General features: G+C 42.6%; 1 protein-coding gene across 2 annotated transcripts in view; it reads left to right on the forward strand.

Annotated features, from left to right (window-relative positions):
- Positions 1-18,048: 18,048 nt before the first annotated feature.
- The window catches only part of LOC115126541 (electrogenic sodium bicarbonate cotransporter 4-like), a 112,211-nt gene continuing 108,937 nt past the window's right edge, over positions 18,049-21,322 (forward strand). For both annotated transcript variants that reach the window (XM_065017378.1, XM_065017379.1), the window contains exon 1: positions 18,049-18,194. The gene's annotated coding sequence lies outside the window, so the exon portion shown is untranslated. The remainder of the gene's footprint in view (positions 18,195-21,322) is intronic.

Below are 21,322 nucleotides of genomic sequence, written 5' to 3' on the forward strand. Positions count from 1 at the left end.
GAGTCAGATGGAAATCTCTGAAATGTCTCTCTTTCTCTCTCTGGAAGTAGTGTTTTCTGCATCTATGAAATAGCCTATGGTCTTTTGAGTGGGTCACATTAATCGATGCCCTTGTCTCCAGTCAGACATCTGGAGTTCAGTCTGCTATTTCAACTCTTTCTCTTAATTTCCTCTCTCCCTATGTTGCTCAATTTATCTCTCTGCAATGAACATGATGGGAGACAGAGAGCTGGTTTCAAGCACAGGGCGCAGCAGGTGTTTATTTGTAAAGGACCACAGGAGGAGGCAGGTAGCTGGGTCCAGGGTCAGGCGGAAGGTCATACACAGGGGGTCCAAAAAGGCAACAGTACAGGCAGGGAAAAGGCTAGTAACGTCGTCCGGGAGATCAGGCAATAGGTTGATAACAGGAAATCCGATAAAGTACAGACAGGGAATAGGCAAAATGTGTCGTTAGTGAGGCAGGCCAAAACTATCATACAAGGGAGGATTCAATTACGGAAAGAACAGCACACCGAATAGAAGTGTGTCACAAAACAAACAATAGCTCACAATGATGGGGTGCAAAGAACTGAACTAAATAGTGTGTGATAATGATATACAGGTGTGTGAGCAGGTGATCAGAATTCAGGTGATTAGGATCTGGAGAGTGAGTGTGAGTTGGAAAGTGGGCTGGAAAGTGAGCTGCCTTCAGGGGATCTACGTGCTTGAGAGTGCGAGTTGGAAGCAGAAGTTACACTCTCATCCTCCCTCCAATCATTCTCCTCCTCTTTACCAGAGAGAGTAAGCATCATTAGGAAGAGTGGTCTGTGTAAGTTCCCTACATAAATATTCTGATGTCTGGATATCAAGGCTGGGGAGATGTGAAGCCTCATTTACAAGACAGGGGCTGCATTACTATTATATAGTAAAAATACTCTATTCTGTCTATCCTCTACCTGCTCACTCTCTATCCTCATTTCTTGTCACTCAGTCGGCACTCAGTCGGCTCTGTCCTCTCTCTCTCTCTCTCTCTCTCTCTCTCTGTCTTTCTTACACACACCAAACAGAGTTATCATCAGAATGTACAGCAGGGAAATGGAAGCCAATGTCACCTACTGCTACTCAACTACTCAGAACTACAACACCTTGAGAGAGGGGAGGTGAGGGGAGAGGGATGAGGAGAGTGGGATAGGGAGAGGAGGGAAGTGGACTGGAGGAGAAGAAAGGAGAGGAGTGGTAGATGAGATGAGTGGATGAGAAGAAGATGTAGGATCTTAATTTGATCACCCTGTTGCAGGAGAACTTTCCTCTAATGCAGAACATTTAAACACCAGTGTATTTGAGGTTTAACAAAAGGCTTCTGAAGTTTGTAATTTCCACTTTTCCACAAATTTCAGACTTGATTTTTATTTTACAAAAATGTCCATTAATCATGATCCACATAATAATCCACATAATAATCCACATTTCATGTTGCTGTTGGATTTTTTCACTACTCTATTAAGATCGTACATCTGTAGCAAGGAGAGGGAGAAAGAGAGGAGAAGTGAAGAGCAGGAAAGTTACAAAGAGAGGGTTTTAATCTATGTGGGATAGATAACACAACATTTTTCATCTTCCTGACAAATCCTCGACACACAGGTCCTCAATCTGAATGTACGAAAGGGAAGAAGAAAGACATCTGAAAAGAGGTAGAGGATGGAGGAATGGAGTGAATGCATAAGTACCTGCAACCTTGGTCTCTCAGCCTCCCAGTCACACATAGGTGATTCAATCTAACAGCCCTAGAAATAGATAGAATGAAAAAGGGCGAGGGAGAGCGAGAGAGACAGAGAGAGAGAGGGAATAAGGAGGAGGGAAGGAGAAAGGAATAGAATCTTGTCCAGAGAGGTTTGATTTGATATACTCAGGCATAATTAGAATAGAATGCTCCTCTAATAGGGTGTGAGATTAAGACAGAGAAACAACAAGCGTTCCTCACGCAGAGAATAAGAAATATGTACAGATTCTGTCAGTGGATTTTTGCACGAAAGCACAAACATTTAATGCAACCACACAGCCTGGAGTGGAGCTGAGTGCTCAGGGACCTCTTATCCAGCTGTGCTCTGGCACACTTACCTGGAGAGAGAGACAAAGAGGCTTGGGGACAAAATGGGGGAAAGAAAGAGTGCATTAGCAAAAGAGAGAAAGAGAAGCCTACGTGATGAGTGATGAGTTTGTGTGATGAGTGTTTGTTGAGAGAGCATACCCATGTCCAGTTAAACCCCAGCTTTAAAACCAATGTCCAGTTAGACCCCAGCATTAAACTCCATGTTCAGTTAAACCCCAGCTTTAAACCCCATGTTCAGTTAAACCTCAGCTTTAAACCCCATGTTCAGTTAAACCCCAGCTTTAAACCCCATGTTCAGTTAAACCTCAGCTTTAAACCCCATGTTCTGTTAAACCCCAGCTTTAAACCCTATGTTCAGTTAAACCCCAGCTTTAAACCCCATGTTCAGTTAAACCCAAGCTTTAAACACCATGTCTAGTTAGATCCCATCATTAGATCCCATGTCCCCTATAGGGTCCCTCCTCCCCTCAGACAGACACTATAGGGTCCCTCCTCCCCTCAGACAGACTCTACAGGGTCCCTCCTCCCCTCAGACAGACACTATAGGGTCCCTCATCCCCTCAGACAGACACTCAAATCAAATCAAAATGAATTTGTCACATACACATGGTTAGCAGATGTTAATGCGAGTGTAGCGAAATGCTTGTGCTTCTAGTTCCGACAATGCAGTAATAACCAACAAGTAATCTAACTAACAATTCCTAACCTACTGTCTTATACACAGTGTAAGGGGATAAAGAATATGTACATAAGGATATATGAATGAGTGATGGTACAGAGCAGCATAGGCAAGATACAGTAGATGGTATCGAGTACAGTATATACATATGAGATGAGTATGTAAACAAAGTGGCATCGTTAAAGTGGCTAGTGATACATGTATTACATAAGGATGCAGTCGATGATATGGAGTACAGTATATACGTATGCATATGAGATGAATAATGTAGGGTAAGTAACATTATATAAGGTAGCATTGTTTAAAGTGGCTAGTGATATATTTACATCATTTCCCATCAATTCCCATTATTAAAGTGGCTGGAGTTGAGTCAGTGTCAGTGTGTTGGCAGCAGCCACTCAATGTTAGTCGTGGCTGTTTAACAGTCTGATGGCCTTGAGATAGAAGCTGTTTTTCAGTCTCTCGGTCCCAGCTTTGATGCACCTGTACTGACCTCGCCTTCTGGATGATAGCGGGGTGAACAGGCAGTGGCTCGGGTGGTTGATGTCCTTGATGATCTTTATGGCCTTCCTGTAACATCGGGTGGTGTAGGTGTCCTGGAGGGCAGGTAGTTTGCCCCCGGTGATGCGTTGTGCAGACCTCACTACCCTCTGGAGAGCCTTACGGTTGAGGGCGGAGCAGTTGCCGTACCAGGCGGTGATACAGCCCGCCAGGATGCTCTCGATTGTGCATCTGTAGAAGTTTGTGAGTGCTTTTGGTGACAAGCCAAATTTCTTCAGCCTCCTGAGGTTGAAGAGGCGCTGCTGCGCCTTCTTCACGATGCTGTCTGTGTGAGTGGACCAATTCAGTTTGTCTGTGATGTGTATGCCGAGGAACTTAAAACTTGCTACCCTCTCCACTACTGTTCCATCGATGTGGATAGGGGGGTGTTCCCTCTGCTGTTTCCTGAAGTCCACAATCATCTCCTTAGTTTTGTTGACGTTGAGTGTGAGGTTATTTTCCTGACACCACACTCCGAGGGCCCTCACCTCCTCCCTGTAGGCCGTAGACCCAGGGTAGACCCAGGGTCTCGAGCTTGATGACGAGCTTGGAGGGTACTATGGTGTTGAATGCCGAGCTGTAGTCGATGAACAGCATTCTCACATAGGTATTCCTCTTGTCCAGATGGGTTAGGGCAGTGTGCAGTGTGGTTGAGATTGCATCGTCTGTGGACCTATTTGGGCGGTAAGCAAATTGGAGTGGGTCTAGGGTGTCAGGTAGGGTGGAGGTGATATGGTCCTTGACTAGTCTCTCAAAGCACTTCATGATGACGGAAGTGAGTGCTACGGGGCGGTAGTCGTTTAGCTCAGTTACCTTAGCTTTCTTGGGAACAGGAACAATGGTGGCCCTCTTGAAGCATGTGGGAACAGCAGACTGGTATAGGGATTGATTGAATATGTCCGTAAACACACCGGCCAGCTGGTCTGCGCATGCTCTGAGGGCGCGGCTGGGGATGCCGTCTGGGCCTGCAGCCTTGCGAGGGTTAACACATTTAAATGTCTTACTCACCTCGGCTGCAGTGAAGGAGAGACCGCATGTTTTCGTTGCAGGCCGTGTCAGTGGCACTGTATTGTCCTCAAAGCGGGCAAAAAAGTTATTTAGTCTGCCTGGGAGCAAGACATCCTGGTCCGTGACTGGGCTGGATTTCTTCCTGTAGTCCGTGATTGACCGTAGACCCTGCCACATGCCTCTTGTGTCTGAGCCGTTGAATTGAGATTCTACTTTGTCTCTGTACTGACGCTTAGCTTGTTTGATAGCCTTGCGGAGGGAATAGCTGCACTGTTTGTATTCGGTCATATTACCAGACACCTTGCCCTGATTAAAAGCAGTGGTTCGCGCTTTCAGTTTCACGCGAATGCTGCCATCAATCCACGGTTTCTGGTTAGGGAATGTTTTTATCGTTGCTATGGGAACGACATCTTCAACGCACGTTCTAATGAACTCGCACACCGAATCAGCGTATTCGTCAATGTTGTTATCTGACCAATCGAAACATATCCCAGTCCACGTGATGGAAGCAGTCTTGGAGTGTGGAGTCAGCTTGGTCGGACCAGCGTTGGACAGACCTCAGCGTGGGAGCCTCTAGTTTTAGTTTCTGTCTGTAGGCAGGGATCAACAAAATGGAGTCGTGGTCAGCTTTTCCGAAAGGGGGGCGGGGCAGGGCCTTATATGCGTCGCGGAAGTTAGAGTAACAACGATCCAAGGTTTTTCCACCCCTGGTTGCGCAATTGATATGCTGATAAAATTTAGGGAGTCTTGTTTTCAGATTAGCCTTGTTAAAAACCCCAGCTACAATGAATGCAGCCTCCGGATAAATGGTTTCCAGTTTGCAAAGAGTTAAATAAAGTTCGTTCAGAGCCATCGATGTGTCTGCTTGGGGGGGGATATATACGGCTGTGATTATAATCGAAGAGAATTCTCTTGGTAGATAATGCGGTCTACATTTGATTGTGAGGAATTCTAAATCAGGTGAACAGAAGGATTTGAGTTCCTGTATGTTTCTTTCATCACACCATGTCTCGTTAGCCATAACGCATACGCCCTCGCCCCTCTTCTTACCAGAAAGGTGTCTGTTTCTGTCGGCGCGATGCGTGGAGAAACCCGTTGGCTGCACCGCTTCGGATAGCGTCTCTCCAGTGAGCCATGTTTCCGTGAAGCACAGAACGTTACAGTCTCTGATGTCCCTCTGGAATGCTACCCTTGCTCGGATTTCATCAACCTTGTTGTCAAGAGACTGGACATTGGCAAGAAGAATGCTAGGGAGTGGTGCACGGTGTGCCCGTCTCCGGAGTCTGACCAGAAGACCGCCTCGTTTCCCTCTTTTTCGGAGTCGTTTTTTTGGGTCGCTGCATGCGATCCATTCCGTTGTCCTGTTTGTAAGGCAGAACACAGGATCCGCGTCGCGAAAAACATATTCTTGGTCGTACTGTTGGTGAGTTGACGCTGATCTTATATTCAGTAGTTCTTCTCGACTGTATGTAATGAAACCTAAGATGACCTGGGGTACTAATGTAAGAAATAACACGTACAGACAGACACTATAGGGTCCCTCCTCCCCTCAGACAGACACTATAGGGTCCCTCCTCCCCTCAGACAGACTCTACAGGGTCCCCCCTCCCCTCAGACAGACACTATAGGGTCCTTACATGTAAGCTGAACAGGTATACAAAGAACTCCTTCATTTCTAAATCCATCAAATACCTAAACAGCAATAAATAAAACTGAGCTGGGTACTATAAGGGTCATGTGTAATGTATGTTTGAGTGTAATGTACAGTCTTGTATACAGCAGTACTGTGTGTCGAAGAAAGATGTGTGTTCAACAGAAAGATGTTAAAGGTGTTCAACAGAAAGATGATTAACAGAAAGATGTTAAAGGTGTTCAACAGAAAGATGTTAAAGGTGTTCAACAGAAAGATGTTAAAGGTGTTTAACAGAAAGATGTTAAAGGTGTTCAACAGAAAGATGTTAAAGGTGTTCAACAGAAAGATGTTAAAGGTGTTCAACAGAAAGATGTTAAAGGTGTTTAACAGAAAGATGTTAAAGGTGTTCAACAGAAAGATGTTAAAGGTGTTCAACAGAAAGATGTTAAAGGTGTTTAACAGAAAGATGTTAAAGGTGTTTAACAGAAAGATGATTAACAGAAAGATGTTAAAGGTGTTTAACAGAAAGATGTTAAAGGTGTTTAACAGAAAGATGTTAAAGGTGTTTAACAGAAAGATGATTAACAGAAAGATGTTAAAGGTGTTTAACAGAAAGATGTTAAAGGTGTTTAACAGAAAGATGTTAAAGGTGTTTAACAGAAAGATGTTAAAGGTGTTCAACAGAAAGATGTTAAAGGTGTTTAACAGAAAGATGATTAACAGAAAGATGTTAAAGTTGATTAACAGAAAGATGTTAAAGGTGTTCAACAGAAAGATGTTAAAGGTGTTTAACAGAAAGATGATTAACAGAAAGATGTTAAAGTTGATTAACAGAAAGATGTTAAAGGTGTTCAACAGAAAGATGTTAAAGGTGTTCAACAGAAAGATGTTAAAGGTGTTCAACAGAAAGATGTTAAAGGTGTTTAACAGAAAGATGTTAAAGGTGTTTAACAGAAAGATGTTAAAGGTGTTCAACAGAAAGATGTTAAAGGTGTTTAACAGAAAGATGATTAACAGAAAGATGTTCAAGTTGATTAACAGAAAGATGTTAAAGGTGTTCAACAGAAAGATGTTAAAGGTGTTTAACAGAAAGATGATTAACAGAAAGATGTTAAAGTTGATTAACAGAAAGATGTTAAAGGTGTTCAACAGAAAGATGTTAAAGGTGTTCAACAGAAAGATGTTAAAGGTGTTCAACAGAAAGATGTTAAAGGTGATTAACAGAAATATGTTAAAGGTGTTCAACAGAAAGATGTTAAAGGTGTTTAACAGAAAGATGTTAAAGGTGTTTAACAGAAAGATGTTAAAGGTGTTCAACAGAAAGATGTTAAAGGTGTTCAACAGAAAGATGTTAAAGGTGTTCAACAGAAAGATGTTAAAGGTGTTTAACAGAAAGATGTTAAAGGTGTTTAACAGAAAGATGATTAACAGAAAGATGTTAAAGGTGTTTAACAGAAAGATGATTAACAGAAAGATGTTAAAGGTGTTCAACAGAAAGATGTTAAAGGTGTTTAACAGAAAGATGTTAAATGTGTTCAACATAAAGATGTTAAAGGTGTTTAACAGAAAGATGTTTAACAGAAAGATGTTAAAGGTTTTAAGAAGAAGAGAGAGACAGAGATGAGGGTGGGGGCCAGAAAGTGAGAGGAAATGGGATAGAGAGACAGAGGGAGGGAGGGACTCCTGTAAATAAGACACTCATCTGTTGTAGCTGTATAATTAACACACGATTATGAAGTTCTGCTTCATGATTATCTGATTAGATTCCAGCGCCTTTCATTCCTGTTCAGTCAATCCCACAAGAAGATTACTGTTGATGTACCTGGCCTGCTCCGTGACCATGCATCTATCACCTCATCATCACTCTCTCTGTGTCTCTCCTGTAATTAAATTATGTGACTGACATGTGTAATGTCAGCTCTGCCCTCAGGTGTGTCAGTATTATAGGGTATCAAACACACAAAAGTGTGTCAGGCTACTTGTGAGTACAGTACCACTTCCTCCTGATTTGGTCGGCGCCACAAGTTAGGTGGTGCAAGTGGCGACACTTCAGGCTGAGGAGTAGGTTTCCCACATCCCCATGTGACACACACACACACACACACACACACACACACACACACACACACACACACACACACACACACACACACACACACACACACACACACACACACCCCTACAGCATCAATCAATGAATCAAATTATCCAGGGTCCCATCCTGAAAACCTCCTATTTTTCATGTCACATCCCCCCTCTCTCCTCTCCTTGTATCCCCTCTAGTAATCCCTCTCTGTTCGTGGGACTCTTGGGCATACACCATGGCAGAGTATGAATTAATAATGGTTCTCACCCAGCCGTGTGTGTGTGTGTGTGTGTGTGTGCGTGCTTGTAGACACTTGAAGTGAAGGGTGACACAAACACAAGAGAAAGATAAGATGTCTGTTAGGCGACACCGCAATTAAAGCAGTAAGATGTGTGACCCGTTGCCATGTAAACAGGGCAACCAGAGGAGCACAAACAACATTGTGAATACAAGCAATATTTATCAGTTTACTTATCTTCACCTACTATTCATACTACAACTATCTTCACATTGTTAAAAACACTATACATAGCTGATAATAGAACATTTGAAAAGTCCTTATAGTTTTGAAACCTTTGCGTGCAATGTTTAATGTACATTTCTTGTTTCTTCTCACTTTTGTTTCTTGTTTATTTCACTTTCACTTTGGCCATGTACACATGTGTTTCCTATGCCAATAAAACCCCTTTGAATTGAATTGATAGAGGGAGAGAGATATAAGAGAGAGAGAGAGATGAGAGAGTGAGAAGAGGAAGAGAGAGATATGAGAGAGAGAGAGAGAGAGAGAGAGAGAGAGAGAGAGAGAGAAGAGGGAGAGAGAGATATAAGAGAGAGTGAGAAGAGAGAGAGAGAGATGAGGGAGAGAGATAAGAGAGAGGGTGAGAAGAGGGAGAGAGTGTGAGAAGAGAGAGAGAGATGAGAGATTGAGAAGAGGGAGAGAGAGAGATGAGAAGAGGGAGAGAGTGAGAAGAGGGAGAGAGAGAGTGAGAAGAGGGCGAGAGAGATATAAGAGAGAGTGAGAAGAGAGAGAGAGATGAGGGAGAGAGATAAGAGAGAGAGTGAGAAGAGGGAGAGAGAGATATAAGAGAGAGAGTGAGAAGAGATAGAGAGTGTGAGAAGAGGGAGAGAGATGAGAGAGTGAGAAGAGGGAGAGAGAGAGATGAGAGAGAGACGAGAGTGAGAAGAGAGTGAGAAGAGGGAGAGAGTGAGAAGAGGGAGAGATATAAGAGGGTGTGTGAGAGATAAGAGGGTGTGTGTGTATATACACTGCTCAAAAAAATAAAGGGAACACTTAAACAACACAATGTAACTCCAAGTCAATCACACTTCTGTGAAATCAAACTGTCCACTTAGGAAGCAACACTGATTGACAATAAATTTCACATGCTGTTATGCAAATGGAATAGACAACAGGTGGAAATTATAGGCAATTAGCAAGACACCCCCAATAAAGGAGTGGTTCTGCAGGTGGTAACCACAGACCACTTCTCAGTTCCTATGCTTCCTGGCTGATGTTTTGGTCACTTTTGAATGCTGGCGGTGCTTTCACTCTAGTGGTAGCATGAGACGGAGTCTACAACCCACACAAGTGGCTCAGGTAGTGCAGAACATCCAGGATGGCACATCAATGCGAGCTGTGGCAAGAAAGTTTGCTGTGTCTGTCAGCGTAGTGTCCAGAGCATGGAGGCGCTACTAGGAGACAGGCCAGTACATCAGGAGATGTGGAGGAGGCCGTAGGAGGGCAACAACCCAGCAGCAGGACTGCTACCTCCGCCTTTGTGCAAGGAGGAGCAGGAGGAGCACTGTCAGAGCCATGCAAAATTACCTCCAGTAGGCCACAAATGTACATGTGTCTGCTCAAACGGTCAGAAACAGACTCCATGAGGGTGGTATGAGGGCCCGACGTCCACAGCCCAACACCGTGCAGGACGTTTGGCATTTGCCAGAGAACACCAAGATTGGCAAATTCGCCACTGGCGCCCTGTGCTCTTCACAGATGAAAGCAGGTTCACACTGAGCACATGTGACAAACGTGACAGAGTCTGGAGACGCCGTGGAGAATGTTCTGCCTGCAACATCCTCCAGCATGACCGGTTTGGCGGTGGGTCAGTCATGGTGTGGGGTGGCATTTCTTTGGGGGGCCGCACAGCCCTCCATGTGCTCGCCAGAGGTAGCCTGACTGCCATTAGGTACCGAGATGAGATCCTCAGACCCCTTGTGAGACCATATGCTGGTACGGTTGGCCCTGGGTTCCTCCTAATGAAAGACAATGCTAGACCTCATGTGGCTGGAGTGTGTCAGCAGTTCCTGCAAGAGGAAGGCATTGATGCTATGGACCGCCCGTTCCCCAGACCTGAATCCAATTGAGCACATCTGGGACATCATGTCTCGCTCCATCTACCAATGCCACATTGCACCACAGACTGTCCAGGAGTTGGCAGATGCTTCAGTCCAGGTCTGGGAGGAGATCCCTCAGGAGACCATCCGCCACCTCATCAGGAGCATGCCCAGGCGTTGTAGGGAGGTCATACAGGCACGTGGAGGCCACACACACTACTGAGCCTCATTTTGACTTGCTTTAAGGACATTACATCAAAGTTGGATCAGCCTGTAGTGTGGTTTTCCACTTTAATTTTGAGTGTCACTCCAAATCCAGACCTCCATGGGTTGATAAATTTGATTTCCATTGATAATTTTTGTGTGATTTTGTTGTCAGCACATTCAACTATGTAAAGAAAAAAGTATTTAATAATAATATTTCATTAATTTAGATCTAGGATGTTTTATTTTAGTGTTCCCTTTATTTTTTGAGCAGTTGTTTGACAACTGACAGATCATGACCGTGTGAATCACTCTATTCAATTTCTATCATGATTACAGCAGCAAATCCTTATCATATCTGTCTGTAGGTGAGGGCTTTCACTCTCTCTTCTCTTCTCTTCTCTCTCTCCGTCTTCTCTCTCTTTCTCTCCCTCGTCTCTCTCTCTCTTCCACATCTCTCTTCCTCTTCTCTCTCTCTCTCTCTCTCTCCCTCATCTCTCTTTCCCTCTTATCTCTCTCCTGTGTTTGTGTTGTCCTTCAGTTTAAGTGTCTATAAACTTCCTTAATCCTTCCTGTTGTTAACACTGATGACAAAGATTACATCAAACATGAGACTGCTTGAAAGACACACACACACACACGGCTGGGGGACACCCATTATTAATTCATACTCTGCCATTGTGTATGCCCAAGAGTCCCATGAACAGCGGGAGGAGGAGAGAGGGATTCCTAGAGGGGGTACAAGAAGAGAGATGAGAGAAGAGGGGGAGTGTGACAGATGAAAAGCAGGATATTTTAGGATGGGGACCCTGGAGAAAATGTCAAGATGATAACAGATATGATAAGGATTTGCTGCTGTAATCATGATAGAAATTGAATAGATAACTGAGCAATTGGGGAGAAAGTCCTGAATGCCAATCGTCACGTCTGGAGAAAACCTGGTGAAGCATGGTGGTGGCAGCATCATGCTCTGGAGATGTTTTTCAGTGGCAGGGACTGGGAGTCTAGTCAGGATCAAGGGAAAGATGAATGGAGCAAAGTACAGAGAGATCCTTGATGAAAACCTTCTCCGGAGCTCTCAGGACCTTAGACTGGGGCAAAGGTTCACCTTCCAACAGGACAATGACCATAAGCACACAGCTAGGGCAACGCAGTAGTGGCTTCGGGTCTCTGAATGTCCTTGAGTGGCCCAGCCAGAGCCTGGACTTAAACCCGATCGAACATCTCTGGAGAGACATAATAGCTGTGCAACGATGCTCCCTATCCAAACTGACAGATTTTGAGAGGATCTGCAGAGAAGAATGGGAGAAACTCCATAAATACAGGTGTTCCAAGCTTGTAGTGTCATACCCAAGAAGACTTGAGGCTGTAATCACAGCCAAAGGTGCTTCAATAAAGTACTGAGGGTCTGAATACTTACAGTATGTAAATGTGATATTTCAGTTGTTCATTTTATTTACAAACATTTCTAAAAACATTTATTTGCTTTTTCATTATGGGGGATTGTGTGTAGATTGATGAGAAGAAAAAAAACAGTGTAATCCATTTTAGAATAAGGCTGTAATGTAACAACATGTGGAAAAAGTCAAGGGGGCTAAATCATTTTTGAATGTACTGATTGCAGTGTATATTAATAATACCATATGATGTGAACTAGAAAACTGTGTCTAATCTGTCTCCTCTCTGGCGTGTGTGTGTGTGTGTGTGTGTGTGTGTGTGTGTGTGTGTGTGTGTGTGTGTGTGGCGAAGCCCTCAGGTCTGTGTCCCCTCCATATCTTGCCCTCTCGTCAGACATGAAAGACTGAGCCGTGTGTGTGTGTGTGTGTGTGTGTGAGGGCAGGATTAGGGTAATCTAAAGGACTGGATCCTCTTGATAATAGATATGCAAATTCACTCCTATTAATTAAGATATGAATATTAATGAAAAAAGATAAGGAAGAGATAACAGTGTGTGTGTGTGTGTGTGTGCGGCTGTATAAGGAGAGAGGGACCAAAGAGACCCTGATGGAGAGGGAGAACTATAGAGATTGTTTTATTTTTACCTTAGAGAGCAGAATGTGTGTGTTCTTTCTGTCTAGTTTTATACGTTCTATGATTTACAGACTATTTATGTACTCTTTTATTTGGAAAGGCTATTATAACCTTGATTTTCATTATATCATTATAGTAATATCATTGTCATATTATACAGAACAAAAATATGTAACGCAACATGTGAAGTGTTGATCCCATGTATCCCGGAAATGTTCCATTCACACAAAAAGCTTATTTTGGCTAAATTTTGTGCACAAATGTGTTTACATCCCTGTTACTGAGCATTTCTTCTTTGCCAATATCATCTATCCACCTGACAGGTGTGGCATATCAAAAACCTGATTAAACAGCGTGATCATTACACAGGTGCACCTTGTGCTGGGGACAATACAAGGACAGTCTGAAATGTGCAGTTTTGTCACACAACACAATGCCACAGATGTCTCAAGTTTTGAGGGTGCGTACAATTGGCTTGCTGCCTGCAAGAATGTTCACCAGAGCTGTTGCCAGAGAATTAAATGTTAATTTCTCTGCAATAAACCACCTCCAATGTTGTTTTAAAGAATTTGTCAGTTTGTCTAACCAGCCTCACAACCAAGTGTAACCACACCAGCCTAGGACCTCCACATCCGTCTTCACCTACGGTATCGCCTGAGACCAGCCACCTGGAATCAACTTCAGTGTGCAAATGTTCACCTTCGATGGCCACTGGCACGCTGGAGAAGTGTGCTCTTCACGGATGAATCTAGCTTTCAACTGTACTGGGCAAAGGGCAGACAATGTGTATTGATGTCCTGTGGGCGAGCGGTTTTCTGATGTCAACGTTGTGAATAGAGTGCCCCATGGTGGCGCTGGGGTTATGGTACGGGCAGACATGAGCTACGGATAACGAACACAATTGCATTTTATCAATGGCAATTTGAATTCACAGAGATACCGTGACGAGATCCTGAGGCCGATTGTCATGCCATTCATCCGCCACCATCACCTCATGTTTCAGCATGATAATGCACAGCCCCGTATCGCAAAGATCTCTACACAATTCCTGGAAACGGACATGTTTTTTCCATGGCCTGCATACTCACCAGACATGTCATCATTGAGCAGGTTTGGGATGCTTTAGATCAACGTGTACGACAGCGTGTTCCAGTTCCCGCTAATATCCAGCCACTTCGCACAGCCATTGAAGAGGAGTGGGACAACATTCCACGGACCACAATCAACAGCCTGATCAACTCTATGTGAAGGAGATGTGAAACGCTGCATGAGGCAAATTGTGGTCACCAGATACTGACTGGTTTTCTGATCCACGCCCCTACCTTTTTTTAAGGTATCTGTGACCAACAGATGCATGTCTGTATTCACAGTCATGTGAATTCCATTGTTTAGGGCCTAATGAATTTATTTCAATGAACTGATTCCCTTTTACTGAAACCTTTAACTGAAAATCTTTGAATTTGTTGCATGTTGTATTCATATTTTTGTTCAGTGTATATTCACTGGTTGAGAGGATATAACTGAGAGAAGATGGTTATCTATAAGCTATTCTTTTCTCCTGTTTCTGTAGAGTAATGTAACTTGATGTACAAGTATACCCCCTGCACAGGATGCTAGTCCGTCGCAGGGCCTTACCCCCAATCTCCTTAATGCTGAGCGCCAAGCAGAGACTCATCTGGTCCCATTTTTTGTTTTTGGTATGACTCCCAACCGTACAATCTCAGGGTGGATACTAACCACAACGCCACTGAGTTGGACACTGAGTTGGATTATCGAACCCGATAATCTCAGGCAAATTACTTTGATCGCTCACTCCGGAACATGCTTGACAATCTCTCACCTCACTCCTCCTCTCATTCCCTTCTCCATCACTCCTCCTCACTCACTACCATGCCACTATCACTCTCCCTTTTTACTTAGCTTACTGTACACCTCTCTTTTCTCCCTCTCTGTTTCTATTATATTAAATCTAATCTGTAGGAAGTTAACAGAGCAGCTCTATGCACCGGTCACATCCTGCTGCGGGCTGAAAGGCCATGTCTTAAAGGCCAAGTGCAGTCAAAAATGTGATTTTCATGTGTTTTATATATATTTCCACACTGTAGGTTTTCAATTCAACCCCAGTTGTAACTAACCTGATTCAATTTATCAACCAGCTAATTATTAGAATCAGGTGCGCGAGACTACAGTTGGAACGAAAACCTACTGGATGGTAGCTTTCCAGGAACTGGGTTACAGAGCCATGATCTAGCTAATATTTAGCTTCATACTTCGGCTACACATCACAAGCCTCTCTCTTCTAGCTGTTCCTGTGTCGTAACTGGCTTTATAACAAGGGTAGGCAACCCCACTTCATGCTTTTGATTTAATCAACCTGGAAGACCAGGTTAATTAAATTTAGCCAATCATTGAACTGATCAATTAGCTCAGTTGGTCTGGTGTGGTACCTAGTTGGAACAAAGTCCTGCAGTACCTGCGGCACTCTAGAAACAGGGCTACCTACTCCTGGCAGTGTTGCCAACTTAGCGACTTTGTCGCTATATTTAGCGATTATTCAGACCCCTCTAGCGACACATTTTCAAAAAAGCGACTAGCGACAAATTGAGCAACTTTTTCTGGTGTTACTGGAGACTTTTGTAGACTCTGACGTAAAAACACGTATCGTTCTTACTCTTCTCAACGAGCAGCGGATGCTGCCGTGGGCCTCACCCCCGTCCCAAAGCACTCACAGGCGGTCCAGTCCTCTTGCAGCAGTCCCTCCCAGCTGCAGTCAGAGCAGGAGATGTTCACTCCTCCACGTCCAGACTGCAAATGAACCGCGCATGCGGGAAGCTGCCGCTGGCTGATCCCGCCCTGGCTTACATAAAAAAAAACATTTAACCTGAATTAGGGCCAGACTAGTTACCATAATTTTCTCACATTGCCATTGACAGTTTTTTTATTGTCTCTTTTTGGTCCATTTAGATTTTCATTTTTACTGTGTTTTACTGTGACTTGTTGTAGGCTCCTAAATGGACCATAAGGTTAAAACTCAAACCAAATTAAGCAAACTAAACTAAAAAACAAAAAAATAAGCGTGTGTCTCTTTTGGGTCACTTTTGCCGGTCCCAAGCCCGGATAAAGGAGGAGGGTTGGAATTGTGACATAAAAAAAAACAAGAATTCAAGTGAGTTCATTTGTAGTTCTAAACATATTTAGGGTGTTTTTTTACTCACTTTTTGTCTCTCTCACAATGTTATTCCTCTCTCCTACAGCGTCCATAACAATTACATGCACATTATGCAATTAGGACAGCCAATAGCAGCCAATTATGCAAATTAGGACAGCCAATAGCTACTTTCCTTACTAAGGAGTTGGCAACACTGACTCCTGGGTTGTAGGCTACACGAGCCTCTCCGCAATAGGCCACTCCTTTTCTTGTGAAATCCCAGGAAAATCTATAGTAGAAGCTATATGACATTTATTTATTTAAAAACAAAATGTATACTAGACCTAATAGCCTATTCAGGGAAAGAAGCAGGCTTGGTCTTGCTAACTGATTAATGTAAACAGGCCTACAGCATAGAAAATGCATGTTGGGGAATGTTGAGGAGAGAAAGTGCATTGGTGTGATGACTTTTGGCTGGTTTTGATAACATTGTTCCGCTCATACATTGCAAATAGTTGCACAGGACACGGAGAGATGAGCACAGTGAAGAATAAGACACAAAGGAATTGACAGTAGGATGCATTGATCAGTTGATTGACAGGTGTAGGACTACAGAACGATAAACAACAAACGTTCCTCTAGTGTGGATGCACACCAACCTTTATAGTTATGTAGCCTATAGTTTATCATTATAGTTATTGGCTTGGTGGACGGCCCTTAACTCTGACGCACAACACAACTAACGTTATTATCACAACAGAGCCAGCCGACTCGTAGGTCTAGCTAACGTTAGCGAACTTGAATGAAATAAATATAAAATTACACTTATACACTAAGACTTGTTTACTTGACTTTTATACTCTATAAATTGACTCCTTCAAATAATTGACTCTGGCAGGTTTTCCACGGTTATGGCTAGAAGGGATGACCGTTTGCCACCGGTGCATCGCAGTAGGGAAGTAAAGTGTAAGTTGAATACATCACTTCCGTTGTTAAACTGTGCCCATAGCAACGTTTCGAAAATGAGGTGGATAGGTTTGTTTATTCAATGGGGCGTGGGTGTATAACTGATCCTTGAACTTTGACGTGCTCCCAATTACTTCCTGGTCAATAATTTACATCCTGTCCTTCCTTCAGTGGAAGTTTTTTTCCACATTTTGTGTCACAAAGTATAATGGATTTATACACCAGTCCAGTTGGTGGCGGTAATGCAACATATTGGATGCCAACTGCCATAAAACCTAAGAAGAAGAAGATGACTCACGTCCTTCTATAGACTATGATCAATCAACAGCTTATTGATATTCATATTGCAGATGAATTGGGCGTAATCCAATCGGAATCGGATGGTTCATTCATTCAGATCAATAAACTATTATGACTGACAAGTGCATAATGTTTTTTTGGGGCTTGACGGACGTAGGATTTGACCCGTTAAACAGAAAACTTTGAAAGCTGGAACTTTTGATAGGCTGTAATTCGCACCTCTGTCTAAACTACTGTGAGAAATCTATCGTTCAACCTCTCTATTTTCCTGCTGACGGGTGACTGCAATGGGGAGTGTGCGATCGACAGATAAATCAATCAATCAACTCATAGAAAACGAGACAGTGGATGCCAGAAAATTGCAAGAGTTTACACTGATTATTTAGTTCCAGTATTGATATTTTTTCATGCTCAAGCTATATATGCCAAGTAGTTATTGATTTCCTCCAGACTATTATATTGCATAGACAATGTCCCTCCTATCTGAACATTACACACACGGCAAAGGGCTATTGAGGGTGAAAGAAAAGTTTTCAGGGAGAGGATTCTAATGACATATCCTTCATCCACTCCCCAGTGCTTTCTGCACTATTTCTAAACAATGTATTTATATCCTCCTGAAGTTGCACCTTATGAAAATCTCAGAAAAACATAAAAAATGACTAGTTGGTTGACTAGTTTTATTGGCAAGAACTATGGGGCTAATTGTCAAATCGACTGTTCTGTGGTTTGGTTCCGTGTCAGGCCGTGGTAGGCTACTGATGGTTGGGTCGATGGTTGTGTGTGTGTGTGTGGGCGCGCACGCCCCAGGGCATGTTACTTGGCCCAGTACAGAGAGGTATTGGGATACGTGACTGATTCAGTGCACACACATACACACACATACACATACACACGTACACACACACACACACACACACACACACACACACACACACACACACACACACACACACACACACACACACACACACACACATACACACACACACATACACATACATACACACACACATACACAGGAAGGAGAACCAACAGCTATCTGTCGTTGGTGCAGGACAGTTGTATGCAGCAGAGCCCAGAGTGACATTGAGACCTGCGTCCATTACTGAATCTATTATTAGTTCATCATTAACTTAATTCCTCTCAGTTCAACTCTAACTGTCTGCTCAGGTAAGCCACTGACTCCTGTTACTGTTAATGCATGCTCTGTTGTGAATGGAGTTCAAAACTTGTTTGGGTGGTTGAGTTTTTGCTGTTTTTGTGTGTTCTTTACAAACAGGGCTACCTTTTCTAACAACATCACTGACTGCATTCTCATTACTCTTTTAAATATACGTATTATCAGGAAATAAATGGTTTGGTTTGACTTGGGATTTTCAGTTCAATAAGAGAAACGGTCAGCTTGTATATTGTGTTTTGTTGTGTACGCCATGAGCTTGTACTGTTGGAGTTTGATTGAAAGATTAATGTGTGCTAACGAAACAGTAGCATCGTTAGGAGAGACTGGACTCATGTTTTATGTTAATCAATAGATCTGATCGATCAGTGATGAGTTGGAAAGCTTGCTCAGCCATTCATTGTATTTATTGCATTATTTAATGCCTTTGGAGAGTATATTGAAAAGACAGGAGAATATTTGATATTTGAGAGTATATATCATCACATACAGATATTAGATGTGAGATGAATCCTGATATAACCTACCATGGCCAGATGTTAGATATGAGATGAATCCTAATATAACCTACCATGGCCAGATGTTAGATATGAGATGAATCCTGATATAACCTACCATGGCCAGATGTTAGATATGAGATGAATCCTGATATAACCTACCATGGCTAGATGTTAGATATGAGATGAATCCTGATATAACCTACCATGGCCAGATGTTAGATATGAGATGAATCCTAATATAACCTACCATGGCTAGATGTTAGATATGAGATGAATCCTGATATAACCTACCATGGCCAGATGTTAGATATGAGATGAATCCTAATATAACCTACCATGGCTAGATGTTAGATATGAGATGAATCCTGATATAACCTACAATGGCCAGATGTTAGATATGAGATGAATCCTAATATAACCTACCATGGCTAGATGTTAGATATGAGATGAATCCTAATATAACCTACCATGGCCAGATGTTAGATATGAGATGAATCCTAATATAACCTACCATGGCTAGATGTTAGATATGAGATGAATCCTGATATAACCTACCATGGCCAGATGTTAGATATGAGATGAATCCTAATATAACCTACAATGGCTAGATGTTAGATATGAGATGAATCCTGATATAACCTACCATGGCCAGATGTTAGATATGAGATGAATCCTGATATAACCTACCATGGCCAGATGTTAGATATGAGATGAATCCTGATATAACCTACCATGGCCAGATGTTAGATATGAGATGAATCCTAATATAACCTACCATGGCCAGATGTTAGATATGAGATGAATCCTGATATAACCTACAATGGCCAGATGTTAGATATGAGATGAATGATATAACCTACCATGGCCAGATGTTAATGAGATGAACCTAATATACCATGGCTAGATGTTAGATATGAGATGAATCCTGATATAACCTACCATGGCCAGATGTTAGATATGAGATGAATCCTAATATAACCTACCATGGCTAGATGTTAGATATGAGATGAATCCTGATATAACCTACAATGGCCAGATGTTAGATATGAGATGAATCCTAATATAACCTACCATGGCTAGATGTTAGATATGAGATGAATCCTGATATAACCTACCATGGCCAGATGTTAGATATGAGATGAATCCTGATATAACCTACCATGGCCAGATGTTAGATATGAGATGAATCCTAATATAACCTACCATGGCTAGATGTTAGATATGAGATTCATCCTGATATAGCCTACCATGGCTAGATGTTAGATATGAGATGAATCCTGATATAGCCTACCATGGCTAGATGTTAGATATGAGATGAATCCTGATATAACCTACCATGGCCAGATGAGCTGTGTATTCTGAACAGGAGCTGTTTCTCTGCTAGTTGTGTTGCTTTGTTAGTTTACAGAGGACATGTGCTATTATCATGGTTTAGTGCAGTGTTTCTGTTTCCTAACCCAGGACTTGGGGAACCCTAGTTACACATATTTGTTCTATCCCAACACCAGCACACCTGACTATACAAAATCAAGGGCTTGATCATTACCATATTAGTTGAATCAAGGGTGCTGTTGTGCATATATGCCGCCTTCAAAACAACTGGGAACTGGGGAAAAAAACTAACTCCAACTGGGAACTGGGGAAAAAAACTAACTCCGACTGGGAACTGGGGAAAAAAACTAACTCCAACTGGGAACTGGGGAAAAAAACTAACTCCGACTGGGAACTGGGGAAAAAAACTAACTCCGACTGGGAACTGGGGAAAAAAACTAACTCCAACTGGGAACTGGGGAAAAAAACTAACTCCCTGGGAACTGGGAACTGGGGAAAAAAACTAACTCCGACTGGGAACTGGGGAAAAAAACTAACTCCAACTGGGAACTGGGGAAAAAAACTAACTCCAACTGGGAACTGGGGAAAAAAACTAACTCCGACTGGGAAAAATATTTTTGAACGGTCATCCAAGTCGGAAACTCCGGCATTTTTCTAGAGTGCCGACTTTCCAACCGGAAGATCACTGACGTCATGATTTGACCTTGTTTTTTTCAAGTTCCCAACACCTGGAAAGGTATTTTACATATCAGCTAACCACAACTATGTTACAGCAATCTGTCAGTTGATGACACAGTCGATGACATAGCATGGAACCATTGGTTGATGCATGTATGCAACTTCTGAGCAGGGCAATGCAACCTTGATTTTAGGCAGTGTCTACACAGGTAGCCCAATTCTGATCTTTTTTTTCACTAATTGGTCTTTTGACCAATCAGATCAGCTCTGAAAAAGATCTGATGTGAAAATATCTTTATTGGTCAAAATATCAGTCTGTGGAAAAAAAAGAGAATTGATAGAGATTTTAGAATCCTTTGATCCCTGTTTGATCTTTATGCCTGGCAGTTACGACAGTTATGGCTTGGGTTGATTGTGTCATCTGCTCTGACTTGTTACCAGGGTGAGGAAACTTCATGGAATTGACTCCAACGCAACTCATTACCAATAGGAGAATTGTGATCCAGTGAAGTGTGTTGACTAGGGGTGCACAACTCAGGCCCTGCAGCTTCTCATCCTGCTGTTCTGAATTTATCCATTGTACTTACCTAATCAGTGAATGTTATTGAATG

This window comes from Oncorhynchus nerka, linkage group LG4 (assembly GCF_034236695.1).
Source record: "Oncorhynchus nerka isolate Pitt River linkage group LG4, Oner_Uvic_2.0, whole genome shotgun sequence".
Classification (NCBI taxonomy): domain Eukaryota; kingdom Metazoa; phylum Chordata; class Actinopteri; order Salmoniformes; family Salmonidae; genus Oncorhynchus; species Oncorhynchus nerka.